General features: G+C 36.8%; 1 long non-coding RNA gene across 12 annotated transcripts; it reads left to right on the top strand.

Annotated features, from left to right (window-relative positions):
* The first annotated feature begins 223 nt into the window (after positions 1–223).
* On the top strand, positions 224–9,247 carry LOC131056804 (uncharacterized). 12 transcript variants are annotated; one of them, XR_009372188.1, is made up of 3 exons: positions 360–481; positions 586–6,991; positions 7,099–9,247. It is a non-coding gene; the product is annotated as an uncharacterized LOC131056804 (long non-coding RNA). The 12 variants fall into 12 exon arrangements; XR_009372189.1 differs by having other exon boundaries at positions 367–6,991; positions 7,099–7,930; positions 8,249–9,247; XR_009372190.1 differs by having other exon boundaries at positions 368–706; positions 877–6,991.
* The last annotated feature ends 270 nt before the right edge of the window (positions 9,248–9,517 follow it).

Raw genomic sequence — 9,517 nt, 5'->3', positions numbered from 1 at the left:
TTTAATAAATTAAGATTTATTATTAAAGACAAAAAAATTTAATGTCTTTTTGAATGATTGTAAATAATATTGTTTAATAATTAAATAAATAAATTTTAAAAATATATTTACTCAATAAAAATGAGTTAATAACAATATTCGATCAATCCAGAGAGTCGGCGGGAAAGATCGCTTGACATTTGGCAGAAAAGAAGATAATATTACAGCCGTTGATTAGCTTCCACCGTCTCATTATGCTGAGTCGGCGGGAAAGATCGCCTGACATTTGGCAGAAAAGAAAATATTTCAGCCGTAGATTAGCTTCCACCGCCTTATTTTGATGGTCCGATTCTTTCACTCGTATGAAATCCCACCTAAAAATGGCTATTAATGAGAATTCAGTTTATGCAGTAATTTGTGCGGATGTATGGATGTATCTGCATCTTCTTCGACAGGGCTTCCTCGGAGGATAAATGGTTCAGATGCTAACGAAGGCTTTATGGTGGAAATTGAAGTTTTCGTTCAATTATCAATATTTTTTAGATTTTTACTATTTAGACTTTGGGTTTTTTTTTCACTTTTCTTCTTCTTTGTGGTTTCCTTTAGGTTTTGGTCTGTTCAACAGAAATATAGTCTAGCCTTAATTCTCTCTCGGGCCCTGAGAGTAATGATTTTTCGCTGAGGTCAGGCAGATCGCGTGATTCTACACTTGATAGTTTTTCAATCGGTTGGTATGGTGAAATTTTCAATCGGTTGGTATGGTGAAATTTTCAATCAATTGCTATTGACGAAAGTAAAAAGATCATACTTGAGAGAGGGGAGGACATCTAGCTAGATCGCTTCCTCTTATTTTCGTGATATAATCGTGCTGGTGCATACCGTTTTCTTCATTTGCAGGCTGTCTGAGTGAAAAGCTGGGACACGGAGAAATCTTATGAAAGTATACTGCGAGCTAAATTGTTTTCTTGGCCTGTATTTATATGCAAATGTCGCTTGTGCAGTTTGGTATTGTGTATTTTTAGATTTTCTTTTCTCTGAATTTTTCTGTAAAAAGGGTTTTTGTCTTTAGGAGATCTTCCCTAACTTAGGGTTTGTGGGCTTTATGCTATGGAGGGGTGAGACCAGCTGCAGGAGAAGTGGTGCTTGATTTATCTTTATCTTCACGAGGCGATGAAAGACAGTTAAAACCCCGTCGAGAGAGGCCAGCCAGAAGAGTTGAGGTGATGTTCATCCGAAGGAGAAGACAACCAGAATTAACAGGTTTTAAATGCCTCGAATCTGAGTACCACACACCTCTCGATTTTTCTTTTTCACTACTATGTGTTGGCCGATTTGCAGAAATCATTTATTGGAGGGTATAATGGTTGATTGAATGGAACTAAAATTAGTTAAATAGTTATGTTTTACGGTGTTTAGGGGTTTCACTACAATCATTGGTGTGGTGCAAGATTGGTTTTTTTCCCCTTACCTTATCATAAGGGTTTTATTTCATAGGGTTTTGAGCGAAAACAGTGATGGCTGTGGATTTCATCACTCTCGGTAATCTGTAAGTAACTTTTTATTGGTACAAGTTCTTTAATATTTTAATTAGCTCCTGCAATTAGGTTGAGAAACGGTACATGATGTGAGGTAACCTAATTGGTTTGTGTTTCTGTATGGTGGAGGTTTGTGTACATCTGAATGGTCGATGCCTACATCTGTAGAGACCCGGGGATCTTTGAAACCCTAACCGATTGTATCACATTCATTTTTATATTATTTGCAATTGCCTTCAATCTAGGACGTTTTCGGCAGGTTTTTTTGAACAGTGGGAATCAGAGGCTGCGCAGCTGAGGTGTGATCTTCTCTAGTTAGTTTAGATCACTGATTTATCACCAAGTAAATTAAAGTTTCAGTTTACCTTGAGGTCTGAGGTCTTAACGTTTTGGATAATTGAGCACTGAGGTAACTTTGTGGATAACTGTAAGTGTCTCAAGTTTCGTTTCTTTAGGTAAGAGAATGCTCCAGGATGGGCATGGATTTGGAGTCGGCTGTGGAAACAACTGTCATTCGACAGTAGGGTGTCAATTTCTATTTTCTTTATTTGAATTGATCTTAGTTTTCTGAGTACAATTATTCAAAGAGCATTTAACGCATATGATGTCGACATAAGTTATTATTGCAGTGAAGTCACTGGAATAGGCTGCAGTGTTTCGTAGCTCTCACAGCCTAACACACGGTTTGGATTAAAGTGGTGCAATACGCTTAATTCTCTTGTACTTTTGGTAGTCGTTTGTTGTAAACTCTCTGTCCTTGAGGTAATTAGTTTTTTGAGATGATTTTAGGCAAACTGTTCTATTGGTGGGTGGTTACAACATTCTATTGGTTCAGCTGCAGTTTTTATAATTCTGAGCTTTTCACTGAAAGGTGGGAAATGAGAACAAGCTGTTGATTGTTGCAAGTAGCGAGGCTTATGTAATCTGTACCCCATATAGCGCAGTCTTAATGGGCTCTTGTAAGTAGTCATTTGTTCCTTGATATCGGATATTGCAAAATTGCGAGTTTTAGGCTTTTAAACTTTTTAAAAGTCACTGGCCAAATGTGTATTTCTTCATCTTCTGGTTTTTATTCTTCTGATGAAGATTCATCCTTGATATCATGGTTGCTTAGCAACTGCACTTCATACGAAACCGAAGGGAATATTGAGGTAATGATTAATATACTTTCTCACTTCTCTCAAAGCGGAAGAAAATCTTAGCTTGAACGGAAGGTCAAGGAATTGATCTGTTTTCTTTCTCAATTGCAGGGCGGTTTTGTATCATATAGATAGGTCGGCTGGTGGGTTTGTAATTTTGGTCTCTTGCATTGAACGATGTCAACTCTTAACTTGAGAATCCATTTTTTTCTTTCTGGGTTAATAGGTATATTTCATGTAAGAGGGAGCTTTCCACAGTGAACATGGATTTGGTGTTTCCAGCTATAAAACAATGCAACTTATAATTTTTGAAGGAGGATAAGAGCTTCTTTTGACTCCTTGATTTGAATTCAACTTATTTGATCCTACTCTTCTTAGAGTTGTCTTTGTTTATGAAAACCAATGCACTCTGTCTATACAGATGGTCAGAAGGTGGTGAATAGGCGTTGTGCGACTCCGACCTATGCTATTACTGTTAAGTGACTGTTGTAAGTGCAAGAAATTTTTATCCACCTGCAAGAAGTAATAATTTGGTAATTTATCTTCTTTTTGAACTATACAAAGTAGATTTGTACATAAGATGTTATGCACACTGTTTTGTGGTTTTTGTTGGAGTACTCGATTGGTCGAGGAGGAATCCATTCTTATTTTTCTGGGTTAACAGGTATATTACAGGGGGTAGAGAGCGCTCCACATTCTACATAGATTTGGTGTTTATAGCTATAAAACCACGCAACTTCTAATTTTGGCAGACGATAAGGATTTCTCAACTCTTATGATTAGTTAAATGAACTGATTTGAACTTATTTTTTTGTTAGAAAAGTCTCCGTCTTTGCAATGCAATGTACTCTGTCTCTACACAGATGGTGAGGTAGCCAACTAAACATGGCGTTGAATAGGCGATTATGACTCCGACATTTTGTTACAGTGAAGTAACAGGAAAGTAGTATGATTTTATCCGTTGCTAGAAGTAATGATGTGGTGCAACGTCTCGCTCAACGCCTATGAACCTATTTGTTGAATATTATACAAATTGTTTTGTGGTTTTGTTGTTGTAGTCGATTGGACCAGGTTTCTAAAGGAAGGTCGAGGTACTTGATAAAGGAGGAATTCATTTTTTTAATTTCTGGTATAATAGGTATATTACATGTAAGAGAGCGCTCTACATGGCGGACATGGATTTGGTGTTTCAGGCAGTAAAACAATTCAGCTCTCAATTTTGGCAGGAGGATAAGAAATTCTTGAACTTCTTGATTTGAATTCAATGCTGTTCCAATGATTAGTTAAAAGAACTTATTTGATCTTAGTTTTGTTAAACTTGTAATTTTTTTTATGCTAAGCAATGTACTCTGTCTATACAGATGGTGAGTAGGCGTTGTGCGACTCCGACCTATGACACTGTAGTACAATTTTTATTCCCTTGCTAGAAGTAATAATGGGGTGTAATGTTCTCTTACAATGCCTATTTTTTCCCCCCGTACTTACTATAGTTGTCGTCTACAGTGATTTGTTCGAGTACTCGTTTGGTCCAGATGTTTTAAGGAAGGTTTGGGCACTTGATAGAGGAGACAGGGGAGTGAGAGCCTTCCACAGTGGACATGAATTTGGTGTTTACGGCTATAAAACAGTGCAACTTCTAGTTTTGACTGATTTAATCTTAGTCTTTTGTTAGATTTTTGTCTTTGTTTATGCAAAACAATGTAAACTACGCAGATGGTGAGCAGCCAACTAAATATGGCGTTGAATAGGTGTTTATATCAGTACGATTTATGTTGGTACACTGAAGTAACGGGAACAAGTGGTACAATTTTTATCCCGTGCTAGAAGCAGGTTTGTAGAGCGCTGCCCAGTTGACATGTATTCGTGTTTCTAGCAGTAAAACATTACGACTTCTAATTTTGGCAGGTGGATAAGAATTTCTTTGGCTACCTGATTTGAATTCAATGCCGTTTCTATGATAATTAAAAGAATTTAATTGACCTTAGTCTTGTTAGAGTCGTGTTTTTGTTTAGCAATTTACTTTGTCTATGCAGATAGCGAGTAGGCGCTGAATAGGCGTTGTGCGACTCCTAGCTATGTTATGATAGTTAAGTAACAGTGGTACAATTATTATTCCCTTGGTAGAAGTAATAATGGGATCTAATGTCTCGACGTAGATTTATACATAAGATGAGTTTATTTTTTAGGTATCATGTAAACTGTTTTGAGTTTTTGTTGGAATACTCGATTGGTCCAGGTTTTTAAAGGTTGAGGTAACGATCAATCTGTTGTCTCGTTCGACTCCGATCTTATTCGTGCCACAGGATTAATTGGTACAATATTTATTCTCTCGCTAGAAGTGATAATGGGGTATAATGTTCTCTTACAATGCCTATTTTTCCCTTGCACTTACCCGTAGTTGTCAACAGTGAACTCTACACAAGTAGATTTGTTCATTAGATGTTATGCAAATTGATTTGTGGTTTTGTTGGAGTACTCGATTGGTCCAGGTTTCAGGTTTCTGAAGGAAACTTGAGGCGCTTGATGATGGAGGAATCCATTCTTATATTTCTGGATTAATAGGTTTATTATAGGGGAGAGAGCGCTCCACAGTGGACATGGATTTGGTGTTAACTGCCATGAAACAATGCAACTACTAATTTTTTGGCGGAGGATAAGAAATTTTAATTCCCTGATTCGAATTCAACGTTGTCGCTGTGATTAGTTAAAAGGACTGATTTGATCTTAGTTTTGAGATAGAATGTTGTCTTTGTTTATGCAAAACAATGTTATCTGTGTGAGCAGATGGCGAGCAGGCAACTAAACATGGCGTTGATTAGGAGTTGTATGACAACGATCTTTGTAATTACAGTGAAGTAACGGGGAATAAGTGGTACAATTTTTATCCCTTGCTAGAAGTAGATTTGTACGTAAGATGAACTTATTTGTTGAATATTATACAAATTATTTTGTGGTTTTGTTGGAGTACTCGATTGGTCCAGGTTTCTAAAGGAAGTTCGATGTACTTAAAGGAGCCGTACATTTTTTCAATTTCTGGGATAATAGGTATATTCCATGAGAGAGAACGCTCCATAGTTGACATGTATTGGCGTTTCCATGAGAGAGAACGCTCCACAGTGGACATTCATTGGTCTTTTCAGCAGTAAAACAATTTTAACTCCTAATTTTGGCAAGAGGATAAAAACTTATTTTTAACTCCCTTATTTGAATTTATAATGCCGTTTTCATGATAGTTAAAAGAACTTATTTTAGTTTTGTTAGAGTTGTGTTTTTGTTTATGCAAAGCAATGTACTTTGTCTATGCAGGTGGTCAGTAGGCGACTCGGAAGCTATGTTTTTATAGTAACAGTAATGAGTGGTACAATTTTTATTCTCTTGCTAGTAGTAGTAATGGGTTGTAATGTCTACTGTTTTCTTTTCCCCGTACTAATAGTTGTGTTTAAGATGTTATGCAAACGGTCTTGTGGTTTTGTTGGAGCACTCGATTGGTCAAGGTTTAGGCACTTGATAGAGGAGGAATCCATTCTTGTCTTTACGGCTTAATAGGTATATTACAGGGGAGAGAGAGCGCTCCACAGTGGACATGGTTTGGGGTTCACAGCTATAAAACAATGCAACTACCAATTTTGGCGGAGGATAAGAAATTCTCATTTCCCTTAAATGTTCTCTCTATGATTACTTAAAAGAACTGATTTGAATTCAACCCTGTCTTTGTTTATGCATTACAATGTACTCTGTCTAAACAGATGGTGACTAGTGAACTAAACATGGCGTTGTATGACTCCGAGTTATATGTTATTACAGTGAAGTAACAGGAATAAGTGGTGCAATGTGCTCTCTTACAAAGCCTATTTTCTTTTCTTTGTATTTATTGTAGTCGTCTACAGTTAGATTTGTACACGAAGAATTTATTTGTTAGAAGTTATATAAACCGTTTTGAGATTTTGGTGTGCTATCGATTGGTCCAGCTTTCTGAAGGAAGGTTGAGGTGTAATGATCAATCTGACGAACCTTTTTTGATCGCTCTTCTTTGGAAGCGAATTTAGTGGGATGTTGTAGAAGGAAGGTTGTAAGTTGCAATTTAATGAGTTTTTCTTTGAGGAATTATGTGCGAACTGAAAAGTTGATTTGTTATTAATGTTTTAAAGTCTGTTTAGTCTATTAGTCGCTACCGTCCACGGTTATAACTTTTGCTAGATTTTCATTCCCATCGAACAAATGGGAGAACCAACAAATATTTCATTCACATTTATTTATCTGAGGAGAAGATGAAGGAGACCTCCTAGACCTCCTCATCCAGTTCTGAAAGGGAACGGCGTTCATTTATGGCATTAGAGGGTGAAATTTCTACTCCCTGGTTTGATTTCAGCTGTCTTTGATTACTTAAAATAAATGTTTTGATCCTGTTTAATTAGCAGTCTTCGGTTTGCACTTACTCTATACAGATTGTTGCGTTGGAAATAACGACATGGTGTCGAATAGGTGGCACGAGATTTGGCTATGTTTGATCATTATCAGCGTATTCTATGGGGCTCCAAAGGATGTTGAAATTTAGTTGTATTGACTCCTTAGGCTGTCAACATGGTGTTGAATAGGTGGCACGAGACTTGGCTATGCTTGATCATTATCAGCGTACTTTATATGGGGTTCCAAAGGATGTTGAAATTTAGTTGCATCGACTCCCTACTTGGGTTATCAACATGGTGCTGATTAGGTGGCACGAGATTTGGCTATGCTTGATCATTATCAGCGTACATTATGGGGTTCTTAAGGATTTGTGAAATTTGAAAAATACTGTGTGGTTTCTCTGGTTTCTTGTGAGCATCTTTGTCAACAGCATTCAACTTATATATTGACTCCTACATAGGTTATTGCAGTGATGTAAAACTATGTTTTTCCCCGTGAACTTACGGTAGTAGAAAGTGGTCTACAGTTAATTTTACACAACAGGTTTGTTCAAGAGGTGATAAGCTTATTTGTGCGACATCGTACAGTACAAACAGCTGTAGCTTTATCATTTCAGCATCGTATTCCCGATTTTCGCCCTGTTATGATGTTTGAGATAATTATTATGCTTTAGCTTTTGCAATATCGTTGACCGAGAACTGTGCTCTCATTAGAGAGTTGGTTCTTTAGCTTTGGTAGTTGAATAAATGATGTAGTTCGGTGTAGTACAACATAAATTGGAGACTTGCCCTGGGGAGTGCGACGGAGCTGGAAAAAGAATTAATGGGCTTCTTTAGTTGATTGACAGATCCATCACCAATTAAATTAAAGGTAAGCTTGTCATCAAGGTCTGAACTTTGTTCAACAAATTATTCTTATACAGTCAGTAGATAAAATTTTTGCTAGAAGTTTCATTTGCATTGAACATTCTTATACAGTCTAGTAGATAAAATTATTGCTATTATAAGTTCCATTTGCATTGAACATTGTATACAGTCTGGTAGATAAAATTATTGCTAGAAGTCCCATTTGCATTGAACAGATAACGGCAGTATGTTGAACAGATAACGGAAGTAGAACATATTTCATTTCATTTTGGTGGTGTGAAGTGTAAATGAATAAATGGGGATTTTGTTTTTCTATTTTTAGGTCGGTCTGAAAATTTGTTCAACAGATTATTCTGTACGGTCTAGTTGATACAAGTATGGCTAGATTTTCTTCCCATTGAACAGATGGGTTGAATGGCAATAGAAAACATTTCATTCTGTGAAGTGTAACTTAACGGAGAAATGATCATTCATTATCAGCCTTTTCTGGTGTGTTCTAAAGGAGTGGTGACAGTTTTCTCTACCGGTGTATTCCCCTGACGGAAGGCAAGTTAGCACCATATCGGGGTTTTCTCTACCGGAGTATCCCCCTGACGGAAGGGAAGTTAGCAACCATATCAGGAAATTTTATATAGGTGGGATGATGATACGCTTGATTGTACCGGCGTAGTTCTGATAGAGTTCAATGGATTTGTAACAAGAACTCTTGTTAATCTCTGAATCTTGTCTATTTTGTGAGCATAATTAATGCAAAGCTTAAAGTTATTTTCCGACGTCAACCTAGCTTATTATTCTGACGTCAACCTAGCTTATTGCAGCGAAATAAAAAGGATGAAGCGTAACAATATTTATTCCCCAACTACGGTGAAATTTCAATAAAGGATTGAAGTGGTCCAAGGTTTTGACAATATTTATTCCTCAAACTACGGTGAAATTTCAATAAAGGATTGAAGTGGTGCAAGGTTTCATCCTTGACCTTGTACATTTGGTAGTTAACTGTAGTGAACTCTATTTTACAAATTATTATAGTGGGTGACTGAAATATTCGATTGATCCAGCTGCAGTACGCCTCTGATTCGAGCTCTCACAAGGTTTTGAGCTGGCAGCTGTGGGAGTCGCTGTTGTAGATTGTAGGTGGCGGTGAAGCTTTTATGATCAAATTTTCATATAGAGAAGTTCCTGTTATCCATATTTTTAAATGCAACATAATTAAAATTTTGCATGCCCCCTTTTAGTAGGGTTGTGAGTTGTAAGCTTGAGCATTTGCGACTCTCTTGGTTTATCATATATTGAATTTCTTAAATATTGGTTGATTTTGGAAGGGTTGAGAGTTTGTAGGCTTCAGCATTTGCCTCGTCACTCGCCAATGATTTTCTTTAATTTTATTTCTGTTAGAAGATTGTTGTTGATATATCGGTTGATTGCAACAGCCTCTCGACTCTCTTGGTTTATCATATATTGAATTACTTAAATATTGGTTGATTTTGGGAGGGTTGAGAGTTTGTAAGCTTCAGCATTTGCCTCGTCACTCGCCAATGATCTTTAATTTTATTTTTCTGTTAGAAGATTGTTGTTGATATATCGGTTGATT

This window comes from Cryptomeria japonica, chromosome 4, assembly GCF_030272615.1.
Source record: "Cryptomeria japonica chromosome 4, Sugi_1.0, whole genome shotgun sequence".
Classification (NCBI taxonomy): Eukaryota; Viridiplantae; Streptophyta; class Pinopsida; order Cupressales; family Cupressaceae; genus Cryptomeria; species Cryptomeria japonica.
This window is presented reverse-complemented; position numbering and strand designations above follow the sequence as displayed.